The sequence below is a fragment of the Dendropsophus ebraccatus genome, chromosome 13, assembly GCF_027789765.1.
Source record: "Dendropsophus ebraccatus isolate aDenEbr1 chromosome 13, aDenEbr1.pat, whole genome shotgun sequence".
Taxonomy (NCBI): Eukaryota; Metazoa; Chordata; class Amphibia; order Anura; family Hylidae; genus Dendropsophus; species Dendropsophus ebraccatus.
The window spans coordinates 7,729,035-7,756,603 of NC_091466.1; the positions used below are offsets into that span (position 1 = coordinate 7,729,035).

Here is a 27,569-nt window from a genome sequence, read left to right on the forward strand (position 1 = left end):
CGTCTCTGGTGGAGTTGCCCTATAAGTGATTGCCCCTATAGCGCCAGCCCTGGCAGCGTCTCTGGTGGAGTTGCCCTTTAAGTGATTGCCCCTATAGCTCCAGCCCTGGCAGCGTCTCTTGTGGAGTTGCCCTTTAAGTGATTGCCCCTATAGCGCCAGCCCTGGCAGCGTCTCTTGTGGAGTTGCCCTTTAAGTGATTGCCCTATAGCTCCATCCCTGGCAGTGTCTCTGGTGGAGTTGCCCTTTAAGTGACTGCCCCTATAACTCCAGTCCTGGCAGCGTCTCTGGTGGATTTGCCCTTTAAGTAATTGCCCCTATAGCTCCAGCCCTGGCAGCGTCTCTGGTGGAGTTGCCCTTTAAGTGATTGCCCCTATAACTCCAGTCCTGGCAGCGTCTCTGGTGGAGTTGCCCTTTAAGTGATTGCCCCTATAACTCCAGTCCTGGCAGCGTCTCTGGTGGAGTTGCCCTATAAGTGATTTCCCCTATAGCGCCAGCCCTGGCAGCGTCTCTGGTGGAGTTGCCCTTTAAGTGATTTCCCCTATAGCGCCAGCCCTGGCAGCGTCTCTGGTGGAGTTGCCCTTTAAGTGATTGCCCTATAGCTCCAGTCCTGGCAGCGTCTCTGGTGGAGTTGCCCTTTAAGTGATTGCCCTATAGCTCCAGTCCTGGCAGTGTCTCTGGTGGAGTTGCCCTTTAAGTGATTGCCCTATAGCTCCAGTCCTGGCAGCGTCTCTTGTGGAGTTGCCCTTTAAGTGATTGCCCTATAGCTCCAGTCCTGGCAGCGTCTTTGGTGGAGTTGCCCTTTAAGTGATTGCCCTTGGGGCCGCGCACAGTGACTGACAGGTCAGGATAGTCGGCTCTGCTTCTCCTGGGATAAAAAATGTGAATCAAAGCGGAGCTGACTCCAACCTGAGGAGGAGGAGGAGGGTAGAGGAGGCAGCAGGGAGGGGAGGAGGAGGGAGGACTCCAGGCAAGTCCCTTCCAGCAAACACATCACTGGGAGTGAGCGAGAGAGTCCGCAGCTGGGACTATAACTGTGGGACCCCGACCTGCTGGATCCATCCAATACCCCCGGGGGACTACAACTCCCATCATCCAGGGTATAGCTGGAAATTCCCTGGGATACCAGGAGAGGGTGAGTACTCTCCATAGAAGTGTCAGCTCTTCTGCCGAGTCCTGCAAACCACCATAAGCCATGTGTAGATGGTAAGCTCTTGGGATTAGATGGCAAACACCACCTAGGAGAGATGAACGTATAGAGTGTAAGCTCTGCGGCCAAGGATGCAGGACCATCGCCTCTTGTATCATCCATGGTTCTATCTGCTCCTGGGAAAGCTGGGTGACTCTCTGTATACTGCAGAATCAGCAGGGATGGTGGGTACGGCAGAGCGTGCTGGGACTTGTAGTCCTTCTCCTCCGGCCCCCGGGGCGCCCCCTCGTATCTGGCACGCAGCCCCGGCCTGGAATTTCTCTAATTAACGGCTTATTAAGTTTCATCTCGAGATCACGAAGAAAAGGCGTTCGCTGTTTATTACCATGAGAAAACGACCAGAGATGGAGCCAAGTGCCCACTCCCCAGGGCGCCCCCCAGTGGTGGAGGGATGACTAGGTCCACCATAAGTCTGACCACCTCCACCCTACACTCACTGTATATGGCAGTAGTTGGGTTCAGGTGTCTTAAAGGGGGAGTTCACCCATATAGGGGGGTCATGTTACACACCACAGGTGACCTCTCCGGCTCACAGGCGAGCTGGGTGACAGGACGGAGCAGGTTGCAGAGGCCTCTGTTTGCCGTGTGACAGTAATCTGAGCTGGCCCTTTAAGTGGCTGCACCTGGGTGATCAGTAACCAGAGAGCCGGGGCCCCGGATTGTTAGAAAGCGTCTCCTGCTGCTTGTTTGCTCTGCTGACAGTCGCCGCTGCCATTGTTTCCGCTCTTTTCCCACGTAATGCCATTTAACCATGGGCGTTCCGGGTCAGAGGCGGGTGACACGGACATGGCCGCTTGTAGAACTACAAGTCCTATTCAGGTCTGAGTCCTTAAAGGGAAACTCTGGGGATGGCTAAGATTCCCATGATGGGTGCGGGGTACTCCCTAAGTCACATGCACAAGATGGGTCATTTAATATTTCATAAAAAATCCCTTTAAATTTCTCCTGAATTTTCCTCCCATCATGCCTCAGGGGTCTCTGCTCCTCTCTGTTGTGGGAGGGGCTTCATTGTCACCATATATGGGGGGGATGGTTGTCACCTATTCAGCCAATGGCTGGCTCTGTGTGTGAGTTCACTGGTATAGACCCCAATATGATGAATTCAGGATAAAGGGGAACTCCACCCTCTAACTGTGTATTGGCATCACTCTGAGGCGTTCGGCTTGGTATGTGATGACATTTTCTCCGGTATAGTAGCTGTAAAGTAAATGGGTTGTCCAAGATTAGAAACCCAGCGCCGCACCTGCCTAGTGGTCGGGTCTGGGATTGCAATGCAGATAATGAAGCTTGGCTGTAATACCACGTACAACCTGTGAGCATATTTGGCGCTGTCCAGCTGTGGTGGCTGTAATACCACGTATAACCTGTGAGCAGATGTGGCGCTGTCCAGCTGTGGTGGCTGTAATACCACGTATAACCAGTTAGCAGATGTGGCGCTGTCCAGCTGTGGTGGCTGTAATACCACATATAACCTGTGAGCAGATGTGGCGCTGTCCAGCTGTAATCCTACGTATAACCTGTGAGCAGATGTGGCGCTGTCCAGCTGTAATCCTACGTATAACCTGTGAGCAGATGTGGCGCTGTCCAGCTGTGGTGGCTGTAATACCACGTATAACCAGTTAGCAGATGTGGCGCTGGCCAGCTGTGGTGGCTGTAATACCACATATAACCTGTGAGCAGATGTGGCGCTGTCCAGCTGTAATCCTACGTATAACCTGTGAGCAGATGTGGCGCTGTCCAGCTGTAATCCTACGTATAACCTGTGAGCAGATGTGGCGCTGTCCAGCTGTAATACCATGTATAACCTGTGAGCAGATGTGGTGCTGTCCAGCTGTAATACCACATATAACCTGTGAGCAGATGTGGCGCTGTCCAGCTGTAATACCACATATAACCTGTGAGCAGATGTGGCGCTGTCCAGCTGTGGTGGCTGTAATACCACATATAACCTGTGAGCAGATGTGGCGCTGTCCAGCTGTGGTGGCTGTAATCCTACGTATAACCTGTGAGCAGATGTGGCGCTGTCCAGCTGTAATCCTACGTATAACCTGTGAGCAGATGTGGCGCTGTCCAGCTGTGGTGGCTGTAATACCACGTATAACCAGTTAGCAGATGTGGCGCTGGCCAGCTGTAATCCTACATATAACCTGTGAGCAGATGTGGCGCTGTCCAGCTGTGGTGGCTGTAATACCACATATAACCTGTGAGCAGATGTGGCGCTGTCCAGCTGTAATCCTACGTATAACCTGTGAGCAGATGTGGCGCTGTCCAGCTGTAATCCTACGTATAACCTGTGAGCAGATGTGGCGCTGTCCAGCTGTAATACCATGTATAACCTGTGAGCAGATGTGGTGCTGTCCAGCTGTAATACCACATATAACCTGTGAGCAGATGTGGCGCTGTCCAGCTGTAATACCACATATAACCTGTGAGCAGATGTGGCGCTGTCCAGCTGTGGTGGCTGTAATACCACATATAACCTGTGAGCAGATGTGGCGCTGTCCAGCTGTGGTGGCTGTAATCCTACGTATAACCTGTGAGCAGATGTGGCGCTGTCCAGCTGTGGTGGCTGTAATACCACATATAACCAGTTAGCAGATGTGGCGCTGTCCAGCTGTAATCCTACGTATAACCTGTGAGCAGATGTGGCGCTGTCCAGCTGTAATCCCACGTATAACCTGTGAGCAGATGTGGCGCTGTTACGTTGGGCAGTCCGTCGTGGACACTTCTGTAGCTCAGTGTTCCGTGATCACGTCGAGGTCATAAGACATAAAATTACATTGCGGTGAGGGTCATGTGTTACAAGCTGCTCCTAAAATTGGATTATAAGCCACCCGATCACCCTGGGACGTCAATGGGGGGCGGGCGGCCTCTGGAAATGGCCGTCAGGTTAGTGTCTGTGCGGTGTTATGTATACTGTACGGTATAGGCTGTACTACTATTCAGGTCACTGGCTTGTGGCCGTTCTCATGCACAGGTTCCATGCGTTTCGGGTAGAACTGGTGTTGTAGCCTACAACAACCAATCAGAACTCACGGTACTTGAGGAGTGGGTGAACTGGTTAGTGATATGTGGGGGCTCTTCAATAAACTTTATACAGCACTGGACAACTGCTGAAAATGACGCGTTTCGGCCTTTGACAGACCGTCGCGTTTCAGTTGTGTTCCGTTCCTCAGCGCTGCCTCCATGCTGTGTGGAGACGTGTAGCGCTGATTCATAGGTAACACGCCCTGCTCCTCGTGAGGTTGATCCAAGATCACTGCTATCTCCTGGTTGCCATGGTGCGGAGATTAGAGGGGAAGCCGGGCGGATAGACACAGGAACACATAGGAAGGCCTGGAGTGTGGGGCGGGGGCCGGACAATGGGCGCCCATCGAGTGGTCTCCAGTACAGACTGGTGGCAGGATTAAGGCTGCAGTGTTTGCGCTCAGGGCGTGCGACACTTGACTCACAAGTGGGACACTCACGGGAGACGCCAGACCGCGCAGGGCTGAGGGCCCTTGTCAATGCGGCCTGATAAGTGGAGACGCCGTCCACTGCCGTGAAGTCTGCCGCTCCTGCGCCCATCACCATCCGATCTACCCACGAAATCACATGATAGTTTTTCATCCCAAATAGGCCACCAGGTGGCGCTGTGACATTGAAGTCTATGGGGAGATGGGAGCGGGCGGCAGCGGCCCATCCCCCTCAGATCTGTGAAGTTTTCCGGATTTGTAAGAAATAAACGTGAGAAGAATTTGGGGATTAGCGAAGATTGCGGCTCAGTCACTTCTGACCCCGACTAATTGACCAATTAGTAAACGAGGAGATAATTGTGGCCTGAAGACGGCGTGATGTCATCAGAGTGGGAGCAGAGGATTGTGGGAGGTAGAGGCGTTAACCCATTCACTGCAGCTGCTAAAGCATTAAAGGGGTTCTCCAGTGCTACAAAAACATGGCCCCTTTCTTTCAGAGACAGCACCACTCTTGTCTCCAGTTCAGGGGCGGTTTCCAATTGTGCTCCATTCACTTCAATGGAACTGAGCAGCAAAACCTTGCCCAAGCTGGAGACCAGAGCGGGGCTGTCTCTGAGAGAAAGTGGCCATGTTTTCGTAGCGCTGGATAACCCCTTTAACCCATCTGATCAGGTAGCCGCTATGGAACAGCTTGAGGTCACATGACTGAAGACACTGTCATCCATGTTGGTAACGGGAGGTCACATGACTGGAGACACTGTCATCCATGTTGGTAGCTGGAGGTCACATGACTGGAGACACTGTCGCCCATGTTGGTAGCTGGAGGTCACATGACAGGAGACGCTGTCGCCCATGTTGGTAGCTGGAGGTCACATGACAGGAGACGCTGCTGCCCATGTTGGTAGCTGGAGGTCACATGACTGGAGACGCTGCCGCCCATGTTGGTAGCTGGAGGTCACATGACTGGAGACGCTGTCGCCCATGTTGGTAGCTGGAGGTCACATGACTGGAGACGCTGTCGCCCATGTTGGTAGCTGGAGGTCACATGACTGGAGACGCTGCTGCCCATGTTGGTAGCTGGAGGTCACATGACTGGAGACGCTGCTGCCCATGTTGGTAGCTGGAGGTCACATGACGGGAGACGCTGCTGCCCATGTTGGTAGCTGGAGGTCACATGACTGGAGACGCTGCTGCCCATGTTGGTAGCTGGAGGTCACATGACTGGAGACGCTGTCGCCCATGTTGGTAGCTGGAGGTCACATGACTGGAGACGCTGCTGCCCATGTTGGTAGCAGGAGGTCACATGACTGGAGACGCTGTCGCCCATGTTGGTAGCGGTAGGTCACATGACTGGAGACGCTGCTGCCTATGTTGGTAGTGGGAGGTCACATGACTGGAGACGCTGTCGCCCATGTTGATTAGGGGAGGTCACATGACTGGAGACGCTGTCCCCCATACCAGTCTGAATGTGTTCCTATAGCTGATGTGTAGTTTTTAAGAAGATTTCCATGAGATGCATTTTTTCTCACCCTATAAGAGGCGGAGCTTGAGCCCAGACACAGTAACAATGCCATGTGGCCCACGTGAGGCGGCAGAATAGTCTGCCCGGTCCCCAGCACGTGTCTGCGCAGGGTGAAGGGGCGGGCAGCCGGATCCGCAGCCTCACCATCTTGTAGCCGTCTCACTTTCCTTGTAAAATCCTGGAGGAAGTGTAAAGCGGCAGCCGCCCGCGGGGAGACCCGGCTTATTATCCTGGGTGGGGCGAGATCAAACCTAGGGCTGGAACACAATCCATCCCACTACACACAGGCCCCGGCCCACAGAGCTTACAGTCTAATGCCTAATATGCCAGAAAAATGGGAGTACGGAATAGTTGTCATAGTCCCAGCATCTCTGCAGTTCTCTGAAGTCTCAGGATAATTGGGACTATGACAACTATTACATGCTATCACACAACTATCACACAGGATCACCCAAGTGGAGGAGTAGGAGGGTGTATGTAATAGTTGTCATAGTCCCATCATCTCTGCAGTTCCTTATAATGAACAGGACTATGACAAACATTATGTGTCCATTACAATTGAATTCATCCCGAGGCTTCATGAATACAACCTGAGAACTGCGGTGCAGACTGACACACAGGTAGAGTAGGAGGGTGTCTGTAATAGTTGTCATAGTCCCGCTCATCACTAGTGGTTGTCACCCATGGTCTACAGCAGCCCAGAATAGCCATGAGAGGGGGGTGGGGTGAAAGAAGCGGACCCCATAGGTGTCACTGGTAAGGGATGAGAACCTGGATGGGACCATATTCCCAGGATTATTTCACACTGATCCCATGTTCTCCATTAGCTCATCCCTGCTCGGGCCGGATGCTGCAGTCTAATCTGCCTATGATAACACTTCCTGGACGCCTCACGTGAGGACAGCAAGGTGTCCTGACTCCTGACCCTGCAGGAAGCAGCAGTGTTATCCAGCTGTACCTGTCCGCTTCCTATCAGAGGAACAACCTGTAGCCTGTAACAGGGCCCCATGTCTGCCATACTGAGGGGCCCCGTGTCTGCCACACTGAGGGGCCCCACGCCTACCATACTGAGGGGCCCCGTGTCTGCCATACTGAGGGGCCCCGTGTCTGCCATACTGAGGGGCCCCGTGTCTGCCATACTGAGGGGCCCCATGCCTACCATACTGAGGTGTAACAGGGCCCCGTGTCTGCCATACTGAGGGGCCCCGTGTCTGCCATACTGAGGGGCCCCGTGTCTGCCATACTGAGGGGCCCCGTGTCTGCCATACTGAGGGGCCCCACGCCTACCATACTGAGGTGTAACAGGGCCCTGCGCCTACCATACTGAGGGGCCCCGTGTCTGCCATACTAAGGGGCCCCACGCCTGCCATACTGAGGTGTAACAGGGCCCTGCGCCTGCCATACTGAGGGGCCCCGCGTCTGCCATACTGAGGGGCCCCGTGTCTGCCATACTGAGGGGCCCCGCTCCTGCCATACTGAGGTGTAACAGGGCCCTGCGCCTGCCATACTGAGGGGCCCCGCATCTGCCATACTGAGGGGCCCCGCATCTGCCATACTGAGAGGCCCCGCATCTGCCATACTGAGGTGTAACAGGGCCCCACGCCTGCCATACTGAGGGGCCTTGCACCTGCTATACTGAGGTGTTTAGGGGCCCGGTGTCTGCCATAATGAGGGGCCCTGAGCCTGCCATACTGAGGGGCCCCGCATCTGCTATACTGAGGTGTTTAGGGGCCCGGTGTCTGCCATAATGAGGGGCCCTGTGCCTGCCATACTGAGGGGCCCCGCATCTGCTATACTGAGGTGTTTAGGGGCCCGGTGTCTGCCATAATGAGGGGCCCTGAGCCTGCCATACTGAGGTGTAACAGGGCCCCATGTCGGCAATACTAAGGTGTCTAGGGGCTCGGTGTCTGCCATACTGAGGTGTCTAGGGGCCCGGTGTCTGCCATACTGAGGTGTCTAGGGGCCCGGTGTCTGCCTCACTGAGGGGCCCCGCGCCTGCCATACTGAGGTGTCTAGGGGCCTCGCGCCTGCCATACTGAGGTGTCTAGGGGCCCCACGCCTGCCATACTGAGGTGTCTAGGGGCCCGGTGTTTGCCATACTGAGGTGTCTAGGGGCCCGGTGTCTGCCATACTGAGGTGTCTAGGGGCCCGGTGTCTGCCATACTGAGGTGTCTAGGGGCCCGGTGTCTGCCATACTGAGGTGTCTAGGGGCCCGGTGTCTGCCATACTGAGGTGTCTAGGGGCCCGGTGTTTGCCATACTGAGGTGTCTAGGGGCCCGGTGTCTGCCATACTGAGGTGTCTAGGGGCCCGGTGTCTGCCATACTGAGGTGTCTAGGGGCCCGATGTCTGCCATAGTGAGGTGTCTAGGGGCCCGGTGTTTGCCATACTGAGGTGTCTAGGGGCCCGATGTCTGCCATACTGAGGTGTCTAGGGGCCCGATGTCTGCCATACTGAGGTGTCTAGGGGCCCGGTGTCTGCCATACTGAGGTGTCTAGGGGCCCGGTGTTTGCCATACTGAGGTGTCTAGGGGCCCGGTATCACTGTTACCTCAGCGGCCCCACAGTAAACGTGGCCGACCTCAGTGGGTGACAACCATGGAGGGGACGGTGCTGATAGTCTGGCAGGTGAGGTGTGAATAAGACCCAACGCTGAGACCATAAGGAATGTGGATGAGAGAGGAAGGAAGAGAGGAGGAGGGAAGAGGAGACATCATGGAGCAGATAGGGGGGGACCCCGGGGCCTCCAGGAAGCTGCCGCTGATAACATACAGGGAGGGGTCTCCAATCACCATGGTAACCAACACCGTGTACACAACAACGACCTCCTGATGTATCTAAGCCTATCACATGTGATACAGCCTGCTCATCTGGTGATTCTAATAATATCATCTGTGATACTGTCAACTGAGCCGCTGTATCTAAGCCCATCATGTGTGATACTGTCAACTGAGCCGCTGTATCTAAGCCCAACATGTGTGATACTGTCAACTGAGCCGCTGTATCTAAGCCCATCATGTGTGATACTGTCAACTAAGTTGCTGTATCTAAGCCCATCATGTGAGATACTGCCGCCTCATCCTGACAAGTCCCATCATGGCCTCCGCTCTCAGGTTATGTCTCAGGGTGATGTAATGTCACAGGAGAACAATGCTCCCCCATGATCCCCGGCTCCTGCCGCCACCACAGCGTTTGATGTGACAATCCTGGAATAGTTACTGGTAATTTACAGCCGCCATCTTGTTGACTACACACCTGGAGCATGTTGGGTGGAGAAACCTACAGACAGATCAATGATCACCTGAGGAGATCCAACATCTCATGTGGTTCCTCATCTCCTGCTGGTTATATGCAGAGCGATGTTCTGCAGAGGTCAGGGGTGTAATACTCTGCAGGATACATCACAATCTATGTGGTGTCAGGAGGCCAGAGTGATGTTCTGCAGATCTGTAGAGAGGTCAGGGGTGTAACAAGCTGCAGGATATATCGCTATGTATCTGGAGGTAGAGAGGACAGAGCGATGTTCTGCAGACGAGGGGTGTTATACTCTGCAGGATATCTCACTATGTATCAGGAGGCAGAGAGGACAGAGCGATGTTCTGCAGATCTGTAAAGAGGCCAGGGGTGTGATACTCTGCAGGATATATCACTATGTATCAGGAAGTAGAGAGGACAGAGCGATGTTCTGCAGATCTGTAGAAAGGTCAGGGGTGTAATACTCTGCAGGATATCTCACTATGTATCAGGAGGTAGAGAGGACAGAGCCATGTTTTGCAGACCAGGGGTGTAATACTCTGCAGGATATCATTATGTATCAGGAGGTAGAGAGGACAGAGCGATGTTCTGCAGAGCAGCGGTGTAATACTCTGCAGGATATATCACTATGTATCAGGAGGTAGAGGACAGAGTGATGTTCTGCAGATATGTAGAGCGGTCAGGGGTGTAATACTCTGCAGGACATATCACACTGTGTCTGTCAGTGGGAGTGATGTTCTGCAGCTGTGTGGGTGATGAATGATCGGCTGCAGTATGGGGTGACGCCCTGCAGCTGATGGGCTGGGGGGTCCTGGGTGCGGGGTGGGGGTACAGGCTGAGATGGTGGAGATACGCTGTTGGCCGGGGGCTGGCCTGGCCTCATGTATGACTGCTACTTGGCACTGCCCGTCCATGGTGGCCGCAGCCCAGTGTTTACATTACACTCAGTGAGGATGACGCCCGTCTCCGGCCCCACCTCACCCTCATATTAGCTTAGCTACACTCACTGTATCCGGGGGGCCGGGGGGGGGGCCGCATAACCCCCCCCCCCACCCACCACCCACTGTCTCAATAACGTTATAAAAATCTACCAAGTATACTACATTAACCCTTCTGGGTGGGGACAGGTGATGTCACTGCTGTTATATATCTCCTGTATACAGCAGTATGTATACAGCTGGTATAACCTGGGTATATACTGTATATAATTATAAATGTACAGCTGGTATAACCTGGGTATCTCCTGTATATAATTATATATGTACAGCTGGTATAACCTGGGTATCTCCTGTATATAATTATATATGTACAGCTGGTATAACCTGGGGATCTCCTGTATATAATTATATATGTACAGCTGGTATAACCTGGGTATATACTGTATATAATTATATATGTACAGCAGGTATAACCTGGGTGTCTCCTGTATATAATTATATATGTACAGCTGGTATAACCTGGGTATATACTGTATATAATTATAAATGTACAGCTGGTATAACCTGGGTATATACTGTATATAATATATATGTACAGCTGTATATAATTATATATGTACAGCTGGTATAACCTGGGTATCTCCTGTATATAATATATATGTACAGCTGGTATAACCTGGGTATCTCCTATATATATAATTATATATGTGCAGCTGGTATAACCTGGGTATATACTGTATATAATTGTATATGTACAGCTGGTATAACCTGGGAATATACTGTATATAATTATATATGTACAGCTGGTATAACCTGGGTATCTCCTGTATATAATTATATATGTACAGCTGGTATAACCTGGGGGATCTCCTGTATGTAATTATATATGTACAGCTGGTATAACCTGGGTATCTCCTGTATATAATTATATATGTACAGCTGCTATAACCTAGGTATATCCTGTGTATAATTGTATATGTTCAGCTGGTATAACCTGGGTATCTCCTGTATATAATTATATATGTGCAGCTGGTATAACCTGGGTATATACTGTATATAATTGTATATGTACAGCTGGTATAACCTGGGAATATACTGTGTATAATTATATATGTACAGCTGGTATAACCTGGGTATCTCCTGTATATAATTATATATGTACAGCTGGTATAACCTGGGGGATCTCCTGTATACAATTATATATGTACAGCTGGTATAACCTGGGTATATACTGTATATAATTATATATGTACAGCTGGTATAACCTGGGGATCTCCTGTATATAATTATATATGTACAGCTGGTATAACCTGGGTATATACTGTATATAATTATATATGTACAGCAGGTATAACCTGGGTGTCTCCTGTATATAATTATATATGTACAGCTGGTATAACCTGGGTATTTACTTATATAATTATATATGTACAGCTGGTATAACCTGGGGATCTCCTGTATCTCCTCCATATCCCAGGGCTGGGGACGTTCAGTATTTTCCAGCTGCTTTCAATAAACTATTATGTAAAGTATCAGCAGACCGGAGACCATGAGATGCTGATGCTGTATCACAACAGTATCACACATTATAGGCTTAGATACAGCAGATCAGCAGTATCACACCTGGAAGGCTTAGATACAGCAGTGGAGCAGACAGTAACACATGATAGGCTTAGATACATGAGTAACTGTATGTGTATGGGCAGTGATGGAGACACATGGGGGGCAGCCATCCCCCGGCCCCCGCTCTTCACATTCCCCTCTGCTATAAGTGTTTGCACAGTGAATATTTCCGCTATAACATGGGCCCCGGTCAGGTGAGGAGTGTGCGGATGGATTGGAGAGGACCAGGATATAACAGCATTGTATAACCACATTATCACCCACCATCATGGCTGCAGGTGGAGCAGGTGATCACTAGGGGGAGCCATAGAGTAAACTACAATCAGCTTCATCCCCCTGCAACCCCATTTGGTGGGGCCCCCTTTCTTAAGATTCTGGGGGGCCCCAGCAGTCAGTCTTTAGTTCTCTTAGTACACTGCCCCCTGCTGGTGTGCTGATGTGGGGAGGACACACTGCCCCCTGCTGGTGTGATGATGTGGGGAGGACACACTGGCCCTGCTGGTGTGCTGATGTGGGGAGGAAACACTGCCCCCTGCTGGTGTGATGATGTGGGGAGGACACACTGCCCCCTGCTGGTGTGCTGATGTGGGGAGGACACACTGCCCCCTGCTGGTGTGATGATGTGGAGGACACACTGCCCCCTGCTGGTGTGCTGATGTGGGGAGGACACACTGCCCCCTGCTGGTGTGCTGATGTGGAGGACAGGCTGCCCCCTGCTGGTGTGATGATGTGGGGAGGACACGCTGCCCCCTCCTGGTGTGCTGATGTGGGGAGGACACACTGCCCCCTGCTGGTGTGCTGATGTGGGGAGGACACACTGGCCCTGCTGGTGTGATGATGTGGAGGACACCCTGCCCCCTGCTGGTGTGCTGATGTGGAGGACACACTGCCCCCTGCTGGTGTGCTGATGTGGAGGACACACTGCCCCCTGCTGGTGTGCTGATGTGGAGGACACACTGCCCCCTGCTGGTGTGCTGATGTGGAGGACACACTGCCCCCTGCTGGTGTGCTGATGTGGAGGACACACTGCCCCCTGCTGGTGTGCTGATGTGGAGGACACACTGCCCCCTGCTGGTGTGCTGATGTGGAGGACACACTGCCCCCTGCTGGTGTGCTGATCTGGGGAGGACACACTGCCCCCTGCTGGTGTGCTGATGTGGAGGACACGCTGCCCCCTGCTGGTGTGCTGATGTGGAGGACACTCTGCCCCCTGCTGGTGTGCTGATGTGGAGGACACACTGCCCCCTGCTGGTGTGCTGATGTGAGGAGGACACACTGTCCCCTGCTGGTGTGATGATGTGGGGAGGACACACTGTCCCCTGCTGGTGTGATGATGTGGGGAGGACACACTGCCCCCTGCTGGTGTGCTGATGTGGAGGACACGCTGCCCCCTGCTGGTGTGCTGATGTGGAGGACACGCTGCCCCCGCTGGTGTGCTGATGTGGAGGACACACTGCCCCCTGCTGGTGTGCTGATGTGAGGAGGACACACTGCCCCCTGCTGGTGTGCTGATGTGAGGAGGACACACTGTCCCCTGCTGGTGTGATGATGTGGGGAGGACACACTGTCCCCTGCTGGTGTGCTGATGTGGAGGACCCCCTGCTGGTGTGCTGATGTGGAGGACACCCTGCCCCCTGCTGGTGTGCTGATGTGGAGGACACCCTGCCCCCTGCTGGTGTGATGATGTGAGGAGGACACCCTGCCCCCTGCTGGTGTGATGATGTGGAGGACACCCTGCCCCCTGCTGGTGTGCTGATGTGGAAGACACCCTGCCCCCTGCTGGTGTGATGATGTGAGGAGGACACCCTGCCCCCTGCTGGTGTGCTGATGTGGAGGACACCCTGCCCCCTGCTGGTGTGCTGATGTGGAGGACACCCTGCCCCCTGCTGGTGTGCTGATGTGGAGGACACCCTGCCCCCTGCTGGTGTGATGATGTAAGGAGGACACCCTGCCCCCTGCTGGTGTGCTGATGTGGAGGACACCCTGCCCCCTGCTGGTGTGCTGATGTGGAGGACACCCTGCCCCCTGCTGGTGTGATGATGTAGGAGGCATTACATAGGACAGTCGGTCACCCCTAGTGGTGATATCATCACATCACACATATATCACCATTACATCGGTATTGTACATATATCAGATGTCACTAATGTAGCTACCGTATCCGATCCTGTCATATGTGATACATTCTGCTAAACTACTGTATCTAATCCTATTATGTGTGATACTGATGGGTGAATCACAATTGATTGAGGGATCTGGATGATGTATCCCTGGCACCTGTGTATTATACTGTGAGTGATACTGTCTGCTGAACTGTGTATCCAAGCTCATCATGTGTGATACCATATGTTGCACGGTGTATCTAAGTCTGTCATGTGTGATACTGTCCAGGCTATGTCCATGGGGTCAGCTCTCCTCTGGAGGCCGTAAGCTGCTCCGCTCCCCCCACCCCCTCCGTTATATTGTTTGTATTGTTTACAGTGGATGCCGTATCCCAGCAACATGCAGTATCCGATGCTGTGAGCTGAGATACAGGAAATGACCAGCAGGTGGCGCAGTGTCCAGCACATTATGTACAGTCAGGTCAGCGCCAGACTGAGATACATAATGATAAAAGTGCAGGCTCCTCAGAGGGGGCACACCCAGGCAACGACTGGGGCTCAGGCTTAGATACAGCAGCTCAGCAGAGTGTATCACACATGACAGGCTTAGATACTGCAGATCAGCAGAGCATATCATACATGGCATGGCTTAAAAGTTTTTATAAGCCTTCATGGTTTTGTTAGCTTAACCCTTCAGAGTAGTGACAGGTGACAGGTCACTGCTGTTATTAGTAATATCGCTGCTGTTATTAGTGATGTCCCTGCTGTTATTAGTAATATCACTGCTGTTATTAGTAATATCACTGCTGTTATAAGTGATGTGATGTCCCTGCTGTTATTAGTGACGTCACTGCTGTTATTAGTAATATCGCTGCTGTTATTAGTAATATCGCTGCTGTTATTAGTGACGTCACTGCTGTTATTAGTAATATCGCTGCTGTTATTAGTAATATCGCTGCTGTTATTAGTGACGTCACTGCTGTTATTAGTAATATCGCTGCTGTTATTAGTGATGTCACTGCTGTTATTAGTAATATCGCTGCTGTTATAAGTGATGTGATGTCCCTGCTGTTATTAGTGATGTCACTGCTGTTATTAGTAATATCGCTGCTGTTATTAGTGATGTCCCTGCTGTTATTAGTGATGTCACTGCTGTTATTAGTAATATCGCTGCTGTTATAAGTGATGTGATGTCCCTGCTGTTATTAGTGATGTGATGTCCCTGCTGTTATTAGTAATATCGCTGCTGTTATTAGTGATGTCACTGCTGTTATTAGTAATATCGCTGCTGTTATTAGTGATGTCACTGCTGTTATTAGTAATATCGCTGCTGTTATTAGTGATGTCACTGCTGTTATTAGTAATATCGCTGCTGTTATAAGTGATGTGATGTCCCTGCTGTTATTAGTAATATCGCTGCTGTTATTAGTGATGTCACTGCTGTTATTAGTAATATCGCTGCTGTTATTAGTGATGTCACTGCTGTTATTAGTGACGTCACTGCTGTTATTAGTAATATCGCTGCTGTTATTAGTGATGTCACTGCTGTTATTAGTAATATCGCTGCTGTTATAAGTGATGTGATGTCCCTGCTGTTATTAGTGATGTCACTGCTGTTATTAGTAATATCGCTGCTGTTATAAGTGATGTGATGTCCCTGCTGTTATTAGTGACGTCACTGCTGTTATTAGTAATATCGCTGCTGTTATTAGTGATGTCACTGCTGTTATTAGTAATATCGCTGCTGTTATTAGTGATGTCACTGCTGTTATTAGTAATATCGCTGCTGTTATAAGTGATGTGATGTCCCTGCTGTTATTAGTAATATCGCTGCTGTTATTAGTGATGTCACTGCTGTTATTAGTAATATCGCTGCTGTTATAAGTGATGTGATGTCCCTGCTGTTATTAGTGACGTCACTGCTGTTATTAGTAATATCGCTGCTGTTATTAGTGATGTCACTGCTGTTATTAGTAATATCGCTGCTGTTATTAGTAATATCGCTGCTGTTATAAGTGATGTGATGTCACTGCTGTTATTAGTAATATCCCTGCTGTTATAAGTGATCTGATGTCGCTGCTGTTATTAGTGATGTCACTGCTGTTATTAGTAATATCGCTGCTGTTATAAGTGATGTGATGTCACTGCTGTTATTAGTAATATCGCTGCTGTTATTAGTGATGTCACTGCTGTTATTAGTAATACTGCTGCTGTTATTAGTAATATCGCTGCTGTTATAAGTGATGTGATGTCACTGCTGTTATTAGTAATATCGCTGCTGTTATTAGTGATGTCACTGCTGTTATTAGTAATATCGCTGCTGTTATAAGTGATGTGATGTCCCTGCTGTTATTAGTGATGTCACTGCTGTTATTAGTAATATCGCTGCTGTTATAAGTGATGTGATGTCCCTGCTGTTATTAGTGACGTCACTGCTGTTATTAGTAATATCGCTGCTGTTATAAGTGATGTGATGTCCCTGCTGTTATTAGTGATGTCACTGCTGTTATTAGTAATATCGCTGCTGTTATAAGTGATGTGATGTCCCTGCTGTTATTAGTGATGTCACTGCTGTTATTAGTAATATCGCTGCTGTTATAAGTGATGTGATGTAACTTTTATTAGTGAGGATGTTGCTGCTGTTAGTGACAGTGATGTCTCTGCTGCTAATAGTGACATCGCTGCTGTTATTTGTGACGTCACTGCTGTTATTAGTCATGTCCCTGCTGTTAGTGACGTCATTGCTGTTGTTAGTGATGTGATGTCCCTGCTGTTATTAGTGACGTCACTGCTGTTATTAGTGGCGTCAATGGTGCTGTTAGTGACGTCACTGCTGTTAGTGATGTCACTGCTGGTATTAGTGATGTCACTGCTGGTATTACTGATGTCCCTGCTATTAGTGATGTCACTGCTATTAGTGATGTGATGTTACTGCTGTTAATGACGTCACTGCTGTTATTAGGGATGTCACTGCTATTAGTGATGTCAGTGCTGTTATTAGCGATGTTCCTGCTGTTATTAGTGACCGTGACGTTGCTGCTATTAGTGATGTGATGTCCCTGCTGTTATTAGTGATGTCAGTGATGTTATTAGTGATGTCACTGCTATTAGTGATGTGATGTTACTGCTATTAGTGACGTCACTGCTGTTATTAGTGATGTCACTTCTATTAGTGATGTCCCTGCTGTTGTTAGTGATGTCACTGCTATTAGTGATGTCCCTGCTGTTATTAGTGATGTCAGTGCAGTTATTAGTGATGTCCCTGCTGTTATTAGTGACAGTGACGTTGCTGCTATTATTGATGTGATGTCCCTGCTGTTATTAGTGACAGTGACGTCGCTGCTATTAGTGATGTGATGTCACTGCTGTTATTAGTGACAGTGACGTCGCTGCTTTTAGTGATGTGATGTCCCTGCTGCTGTTAGTGATGTCAGTGCAGTTATTAGTGATGTCCCTGCTGTTATTAGTGATGTCAGTGCAGTTATTAGTGATGACCCTGCTGTTATTAGTGACAGTGACGTCGCTGCTATTAGTGATGTGATGTCACTGCTGTTGGTGACGTCACTGCTTTTATTGGGCTTCTAGAGCCCCCTCCATGGTGCACAGACATTTCTCATTCTCTGTATTTCAGGACCAGGGCTGAGTGGTCTCCCTGTACTGCACACACAGGACTTCCTTACCCTTAGTTGCCTGGCCAATCACAGCACAGCATATACTCCTTACTGCTATGCTGTGCACTGGACTGGGCCGGCTGACACTATACTGGGAATGATTACAGTCCAGCATTATAGATGGTGTGTAAATGGAAAAATGGTTACTGATGCACTGTGTGCAGGTGTGTGAGTAGTGCAGCAAGGAAGGGGTTACACTAAGCTGCAGCTGAGAAGCTAAAGAAGAGGGGGAGACTAAACCGCAGCCCTGTGGACACACAGCAGTATATACACTGGTATTTACAAATGGGGCAGCACTGAGCTACAGGTGTTGTCAGAGATGAGAGGGAAGCCGTGATTTACCTTTAAGGAGAAGTGTGGATCATCTTCATGAGACGGGCTCAGCCTGCAGGTACAAACACAGTCCAGTCCTTCCTTCTTTCCTTCCTTCATACATTACTTTCTTCCTTTCTTTCTCTCCTGCACATACAAGTAGCTAAGTCCCGTCCTACTGTGTGTGTTCTGTCCTCATCTACCTGTTACTAGAGACAGATTTCCCCTGACAACAGGCAGTGAACAGCAGACTGCAAGGAAGGGAGACACCTAGTGGGCCAAGACTCTAGAGATTTTTTTCTGGGCTAAGGAGTCATTTTTGGGAGATTAAGTGATTTAGAGGGGAAGGGGGATGGAACGATTGGGAGCAGATGGCACCCCAATCAACAAGGGGTCTAAGGGGAGGGGGAAGAGGGGTTGAGGAGGCTGGGGGTGATGGAGAGGTCTGGAGGGGGTAGAGGAGGCTGGGGGTGATGGAGAGGGTAGAGGAGGCTGGGGGTGATGGAGAGGTCTGGAGGGGTAGAGGAGGCTGGGGGTGATGGGGAGGTCTGGAGGGGGTAGAGGAGGCTGGGGGTGATGGAGGGGGTAGAGGAGGCTGGGGGTGATGGAGAGGTCTGGAGGGGGTAGAGGATGCTGGGGGTGATGGAGAGGTCTGGAGGGGGTAGAGGAGGCTGGGGGTGATGGGGAGGTCTGGAGGGCAGATGGGAGAATACCAGCAGCTTCTCACTGGAAAGATATGCACACCTGGTTAGATACAGCAGCGCAGCAGACAGTATCACACAGGATAGGCTTAGATACAGCAGCGCAGCAGACAGTATCACACAGGATAGGCTTAGATACAGCAGCGCAGCAGACAGTATCACACAGGATAGGCTTAGATACAGCAGCTCAGCAGACAGTATCACACAGGATAGGCTTAGATACAGCAGCACAGCAGATAGTATCACACAGGATAGGCTTAGATACAGCAGCACAGCAGATAGTATCACACAGGATAGGATTAGATACAGCAGCTCAGCAGATAGTATCACACAGGATAGGCTTAGATACAGCAGCTCAGCAGACAGTATCACACAGGATAGGCTTAGATACAGCAGCTCAGCAGACAGTATCACACAGGATAGTCTTAGATACAGCAGCTCAGCAGACGGTATCACACAGGATAGTCTTAGATACAGCAGCTCAGCAGACGGTATCACACAGGATAGGTTAGATACAGCAGCTCAGCAGACGGTATCACACAGGATAGGTTAGATACAGCAGCGCAGCAGACGGTATCACACAGGATAGGCTTAGATACAGCAGCACAGCGGACAGTATCACACAGGATAGGCTTAGATACAGCAGCACAGCGGACAGTATCACACAGGATAGGCTTAGATACAGAAGCACCGCAGACAGTATCACACAGGATAGGCTTAGATACAGCAGCTCAGCAGACAGTATCACACAGGATAGGCTTAGATACAGAAGCACCGCAGACAGTATCACACAGGATAGGCTTAGATACAGCAGCTCAGCAGACAGTATCACACAGGATAGGCTTAGATACAGCAGCTCAGCAGACAGTATCACACAGGATAGGCTTAGATACAGCAGCACAGCAGACAGTATCACACAGGATAGGATTAGATACAGGAGCACAGCAGACAGTATCACACAGGATAGTCTTAGATACAGGAGCACAGCAGACAGTATCACACAGGATAGGATTAGATACAGCAGCTGAGCATACAGTATCACACAGGATAGGCTTAGATACAACAGCTCAGCAGACATAGTAATAAATGCTTTCCTTCCGCTGGGGTGAGCCGGTTATTACAGTCTGGACGTGTAATCATTGTCCAGTACAGGGAGGGGCGCTCTCTCCTCGCTCCAGCGCTGCAGCCAGTCAGGCGGCTCGTTGCCAGGGGAGGGCGGAGCCTGCAGGTACAATATCCCAGGTGATCAGGAAGAGAGCAGTTACCTGAGAGCCGGAGGGATCAGCAGGATTGTGCGCGGGATGGAGAGCGGTGTAGGGTTACTGCTCACAGGGTAAGTGACTACAGGAGAACTACAGGTCCCAGCACACAGCCCCACAATATACAATGCACTGGTATAATACCTGGCGGGGGAGGGGGATGAAGAGCTAGCACTCTACCAGGTGACGTCATGATAACACAGGTGGTGGCGGTGACAGGTGAGAGCACTCCACACTGATGGTACTGCCCCCAGAGGGAGAGATGTGGGCACTACTATGTGGTATTACTGTATTAGTCAGACAATGGGTGCATCATTTTACCATTGTATTATTCAGTCATGATATGGTGGTATTATGTGGGCTCTGTATGGTGGTATTATTCTAGTGCTGTATGTTGGCAGTTGTTGGATATTGGTGGTATTATTTCAGTACTGTATGGTGGCATTATATGGGCACCCTATGGTGGTATTATTTCAGTACTGTATGGTGGCATTATTAGGGCACCCTATGGTGGTATTATTTCAGTACTGTATGGTGGCATTATATGGGCACCCTATGGTGGTATTATTTCAGTACTGTATGGTGGCATTATATGGGCACCCTATGGTGGTATTATTTCAGTACTGTATGGTGGCATTATTAGGGCACCCTATGGTGGTATTATTTCAGTACTGTATGGTGGCATTATATGGGCACCCTATGGTGGTATTATTTCAGTACTGTATGGTGGCATTATATGGGCACCCTATGGTGGTATTATTTCAGTACTGTATGGTGGCATTATATGGGCACCCTATGGTGGTATTATTTCAGTACTGTATGGTGGCATTATATGGGCACCCTATGGTGGTATTATTTCAGTACTGTATGGTGGCATTATATGGGCACCCTATGGTGGTATTATTTCAGTACTGTATGGTGGCATTATTAGGGCACCCTATGGTGGTATTATTTCAGTACTGTATGGTGGCATTATATGGGCACCCTATGGTGGTATTATTTCAGTACTGTATGGTGGCATTATATGGGCACCCTATGGTGGTATTATTTCAGTACTGTATGGTGGCATTATTAGGGCACCCTATGGTGGTATTATTTCAGTACTGTATGGTGGCATTATATGGGCACCCTATAGTGGTATTATTTCAGTACTGTATGGTGGCATTATTAGGGCACCCTATGGTGGTATTATTTCAGTACTGTATGGTGACATTATATGGGAACCCTATGGCAGTATTATTTCAGTACTGTATGGTGACATTATTTGGGCACCCTATGGTGGTGGTATCTCAGCACTGTATGGTGGAATTATTTGAGCACTGTATGGTGACATTATTTGGGAACCCTATTGTAGTATTTTGTTTAGCACTGTATGGTGGCATTAGGTAGAAAATGGTTGTATTATTTTGGCATTGTATGGCGGTATTGTATTCTGGTTCTGTTGCATCTGGGTTGCGTATGGTGGTATTATTTCAGCACTGTATAGTAGCATTATATGGGCACCCTATGATGGTATTATTCAGTCATGGTATGTCGGCATTATTAGGGCACCGTATGGCGACACTGGGCTCTGTATGGCAATATTCTGCCATTGTACGGGACCATTATTTGCTAGTTGTTAGTATAAGTTGGAGGTTGCTGGTATTATTTGTTGGGAAGGTACAGGTTACATTGTATAGCGGTATTATTTGGGCATTGTATGCTGTTATTGACATTGTGGGCTGGTATTGTTTGGGCATTGTATGGTGGTATGGTTTGAGCATTGTATGTTGGTATTTACATTGCGTGCTGGAATTCTCTGGGCATTGCTTGGCGGTATTATTTACACTTGTATTTGTATGGTGGTATTTATTTGTATGGTGGTATATGGTCATTGTATTGTTTTACTACTTGCATCCCATTTAGGCACCGTATGGCGGTGGTATTGGTTGTGGTATGGTGGCACTATCTGCATTGTATGGCGATACTGTATATGTTTATGGACAGTGGTGAAATAGCTTATAGTTGGGTAATGTAAGATAGTGGTATTATTTATATTATAGGGCCGTATTATATATCAGTTATATGGGCGCTGTATAAAAGAAATGTTTACTGTATAGCAGTATTATTTGTGTATAATAGTTTGTATGTTTTACATGGGCTCTGCATGACAGACCACTTTACAGTGTATGGTGGTATTATTTATATTGTATGGCGGTATTATTTATTACTATATTAGTTATTGTATGTATGTTTTATATTGGTTCTGTATGACCATTTTACAGTGTGTAGTGGTATTGTTTATATGGTATGGCAGTATTATTGGTTTATTAGTTATAGTTTGTATGACAGAACCTTATACAGTGTATAGTGGTATTTATATGGTATGGCAGTAATATTGGTTTATTAGTTATAGTATGTATGTTTTGTATGATAAAACTTTACACAGTGTATAGTGGTATTTATATGGTATGGCAGTATTATTGGTTTATTAGTTATAGTATGTATGTCTTGTATGATAAAACTTTACACAGTGTATAGTGGTATTATTTATATGGTATGGCAGTAATATTGGTTTATTAGTTATAGTATGTATGTTTTGTATGATAAAACTTTACAGAGTGTATAGTGGTTTTATTTATACAGTGTGGCGGTATTATTTATTAGTATAATATAGTATGTATGTTTTGTATGATAGAACCTTTTACAGTGTGTGGTGATATTTGGATACATTATGGCGGCACTATGTACAGTATCTCATACTGTACTGCGGTATTACATGGTGACTCCAGTGAGGCGATGCTGGGCACCAGCTGTTCCTATGACTCTGGTAACAGGATATTGTGACGTTGTGTATTGGCGCTGTATACCGTCCCTGCACAGGTATACAGTGACCGTCCTGTTCCTCATAGTGCAGTCCTATGGGCGGGCGAGTTGTCTGGCGGTTTAGTGGGGGGTCCATGCTTCCTTGCAGTGTGTCAGGCGTCTGGAGCTGGGCAGTGATGGCCGTCACCGGTGGCACGCCTGCAGCGAGGAGACATGGGAGGGACAGACAGGGATTAGTGTGTGTTTTGTTCTCACGTTCTGGCAGCTCCTGTCATGAGGACGGGTCACACCAGTTACTGGCGGCACAGCGTAGGCTCGGAGGGGCAGGTAAGCCGGCAGCAGCCCCTGGGGCTTCCTTTCTGTAATTTTGGGGGTCTGTTTGGTCATACTGGGGGCCTCCGCTTTACATATAGGGGACCCTAGAGGTCATAGGGGGTCAGCTTCAGTCTTTGAGGAGATGCCCTTATACGATGGCCATACGTCTATGCCGGCCAAACCGGGACCGGAAACCCATCTAATATGTAAGAGGAGACCAGGCAGGTGGGACTGAAGGGCCTGATCCTTGTTGTTGCTATGGAGATGATACAACACATTCACACTCATCTATGTGGAGCGTACGTGTATAGGGGGTCACATGTATAGGGGTCTCATCTATGTTGAGTGTACATGTATAAGGGGTCTCATCTATGTGGAGTGTACATGTATAGGGGTCTCATCTATGTGGAGCGTACGTGTATAAGGGGTCTCATCTATGTGGAGCGTACATGTATAGGGGTCTCATCTATGTGGAGCGTACGTGTATAAGGGGTCTCATCTATGTGGAGTGTACATGTATAGGGGGTCTCATCTATGTGGAGCGTACATGTATAGGGGGTCTCATCTATGTGGAGTGTACATGTATAGGGGTCTCATCTATGTGGAGCGTACATGTATAGGGGTCTCATCTATGTGGAGCGTACATGTATAGGGGGTCTCATCTATGTGGAGTGTACATGTATAGGGGGTCTCATCTATGTGGAGTATACATGTATAGGGGTCTCATCTATGTGTAGTGTACATGTATAGGGGGTCTCATCTATGTGGAGTATACATGTATAGAAGGTCTCATCTATGTGGAGTATACATGTATAGAAGGTCTCATCTATGTGGAGTGTACATGTATAGGGGGTCTCATCTATGTGGAGTATACATGTATAGGGGGTCTCATCTATGTGGAGTGTACATGTATAGGGGGTCTCATCTATGTGGAGTATACATGTATAGAAGGTCTCATCTATGTGGAGTGTACATGTATAGGGGTCTCATCTATGTGGAGTGTACATGTATAGGGGTCTCATCTATGTGGAGTGTACATGTATAGGGGGTCTCATCTATGTGGAGCGTACATGTATAGGGGGTCTCATCTATGTGGAGCGTACATGTATAGGGGGTCTCATCTATGTGGAGTGTACATGTATAGGGGGTCTCATCTATGTGGAGCCTACGTGTATAGGGGGGTCTCACCTATGTGTAGTGTACATGTATAGGGGGTCTCATCTATGTGAAGCGTACATGTATAGGGGTCTCATCTATGTGGAGTGTACATGTATAGAAGGTCTCATCTATGTGGAGTGTACATGTATAGAAGGTCTCATCTATGTGGAGCGTACGTGTATAGGGGGTCTCATCTATGTGGAGTATACATGTATAGAAGGTCTCATCTATGTGGAGCGTACATGTATAGGGGGGTCTCATCTATGTGGAGTGTACATGTATAGGGGGTCTCATCTATGTGGAGCCTACATGTATAGGGGGTCTCATCTATGTGGAGTGTACATGTATAGGGGGTCTCATCTATGTGGAGCCTACATGTATAGGGGGTCTCATCTATGTGGAGGGTACATGTATAGAAGGTCTCATCTATGTGGAGGGTACATGTATAGAAGGTCTCATCTATGTGGAGTGTACATGTATAGGGGGTCTCATCTATGTGGAGCGTACATGTATAGAAGGTCTCATCTATGTGGAGTGTACATGTATAGGGGGTCTCATCTATGTGGAGTGTACATGTATAGGGGGTCTCATCTATGTGGAGTGTACATGTATAGGGGGTCTCATCTATGTGGAGTATACGTGTATAGGGGGGTCTCATCTATGTGGAGTGTACGTGTATAGGGGGTCTCATCTATGTGGAGCGTACATGTATAGGGGGTCTCATCTATGTGGAGCGTACATGTATAGGGGGTCTCATCTATGTGGAGCGTACATGTATAGGGGGTCTCATCTATATGGAGCCTACATGTATAGGGGGTCTCATCTATGTGGAGCGTACATGTATAGGGGTCTCATCTATGTGGAGCGTACATGTATAGGGGGTCTCATCTATGTGGAGCGTACATGTATAGGGGGTCTCATCTATGTGGAGCGTACATGTATAGGGGTCTCATCTATGTGGAGCATACGTGTATAGGGGGTCTCATCTATGTGGAGTGTACATGTATAGGGGGTCTCATCTATGTGGAGTGTACATGTATAGGGGGTCTCATCTATGTGGAGTATACGTGTATAGGGGGGTCTCATCTATGTGGAGTGTACGTGTATAGGGGGTCTCATCTATGTGGAGTGTACATGTATAGGGGGTCTCATCTATGTGGAGCGTACATGTATAGGGGGTCTCATCTATGTGGAGCGTACATGTATAGGGGGTCTCATCTATATGGAGCCTACATGTATAGGGGGTCTCATCTATGTGGAGCGTACATGTATAGGGGTCTCATCTATGTGGAGCGTACATGTATAGGGGGTCTCATCTATGTGGAGCGTACATGTATAGGGGGTCTCATCTATGTGGAGCCTACATGTATAGGGGTCTCATCTATGTGGAGCGTACGTGTATAGGGGTCTCATCTATGTGTAGTGTACATGTATAGGGGTCAGGGGAGACATATATAATATATATATCTCTGCTTGTTGTCTGTGAATGAACGCTCTTAGAGGATGGAGCCCGTTCCTTGGGGCATTTCCTGGCCTCAGGGGCTGAATGTGATTGGTATATAGCCCCCACTGTCTGCCACCATTAGGTATACGGCTGGTGGGGGGGGGGGGGGCCTGTGCACAGGTCACTGGTTTTACGGCCATTGTTACGGACCAGTGATCTGCAGCTCTGCAGCTGGTGTGGGGCTACAACTCCCAGCATGCCCTGAGGCCGCAGACTGGAGTCACCTGCACAACAGCTACAGCCGCATATATAACATCACAGTCACGGCTTCCTGACCATCAGGCGGTGACCACCGATACTCCGGCACTGTACTGTGAGGGGCTGCACTCTGCGTCACATCACTGCACATCACGCGCCCCCCGGGTTATATACACAACTTCATTTATAATGGGGGTCCTGCAGGGTCTCTGATCTGTCCCCGTATACTGGTGAGAGGGATGTATATACTGGTGAGAGGGGTGTATATACTGTGAGAGGGGCCAGTATACTGGTGAGAGGGGCCAGTATACTGGTGAGAGGGGTGTATATACTGGTGAGAGGGGTCTGTATATACTGTGAGAGGGGCCAGTATACTGGTGAGAGGGGTGTATATACTGGTGAGAGGGGTCTGTATACTGGTGAGAGGGATGTATATACTGGTGAGAGGGGCCAGTATACTGGTGAGAGGGGTGTATATACTGGTGAGAGGGGTCTGTATACTGGTGAGAGGGGTCTGTATACTGGTGAGAGGGGCCAGTATACTGGTGAGAGGGGTGTATATACTGGTGAGAGGGGCCAGTGTACTGGTGAGAGGGGTGTATATACTGGTGAGAGGGGACAGTATACTGGTGAGAGGGGACAGTATACTGGTGAGAGGGGTCTGTATACTGGTGAGAGGGATGTATATACTGGTGAGAGGGGCCAGTGTACTGGTGAGAGGGGTGTATATACTGGTGAGAAGGGACAGTATACTGGTAAGAGGGGTCTGTATACTGGTGAGAGGGGTGTATATACTGGTGAGAGGGGTGTATATACTGGTGAGAGGGGACAGTATACTGGTGAGAGGGGTGTATATACTGGTGAGAGGGGACAGTATACTGGTGAGAGGGGTCTGTATACTGGTGAGAGGGGTGTATATACTGGTGAGAGGGGCCAGTGTACTGGTGAGAGGGGTGTATATACTGGTGAGAGGGGACAGTATACTGGTGAGTGGGGTGTATATACTGGTGAGAGGGGACAGTATACTGGTGAGAGGGGTCTGTATACTGGTGAGAGGGGTGTATATACTGGTGATGGGGGGTCTGTATACTGGTAAGAGGGGTCTGTATACTGGTGTGAGATCTATGGACTGGTGAGAGAGGTGTATACACTGGTGAGAGGGGTGTATGTACTGGTGAGAGAGATCTATATACTGGTGATGGGGGTCTGTATACTGGCAAGAGGGATGTAAACACTGGTGAGAGGGGTCTATATACTGGTGAGAGGGGTCTGTATACACTGGTGATGGGGGTCTGTATACACTGGTGATGGGGGTCTGTATACTGGTGCGAGGGGTCTGTATACTGGTGAGAAGGGTGTATATACTGGAAACAGAGGTGTACATACTGGTGAGGGGGGTCTGTATACTGTGAGATGGGGGTGTATACTGATGAGGGGGGTTTGTATACAGGTGAGAGGGGTCTATATACTGGTGAGAGGGGTTTATATAGTGGGAAGTGGCTGCTCTGGAGACCCTGGTGTATCCCCAACACTATCCAGTCACAGTC

General features: G+C 49.2%; 1 protein-coding gene across 2 annotated transcripts in view; it reads left to right on the top strand.

Annotated features, from left to right (window-relative positions):
- The first annotated feature begins 1,006 nt into the window (after positions 1–1,006).
- ARHGEF2 (Rho/Rac guanine nucleotide exchange factor 2) overlaps positions 1,007–27,569 on the top strand; it is a 124,716-nt gene continuing 98,153 nt past the window's right edge. Inside the window, exon 1 of one of the 2 annotated variants that reach the window (XM_069949316.1) lies at positions 1,007–1,132. The gene's annotated coding sequence lies outside the window, so the exon portion shown is untranslated. Of the gene's footprint in view, positions 1,133–20,029; positions 20,117–27,569 lie in introns of those variants that run through there. The other variant, XM_069949315.1, reaches the window with a different exon arrangement.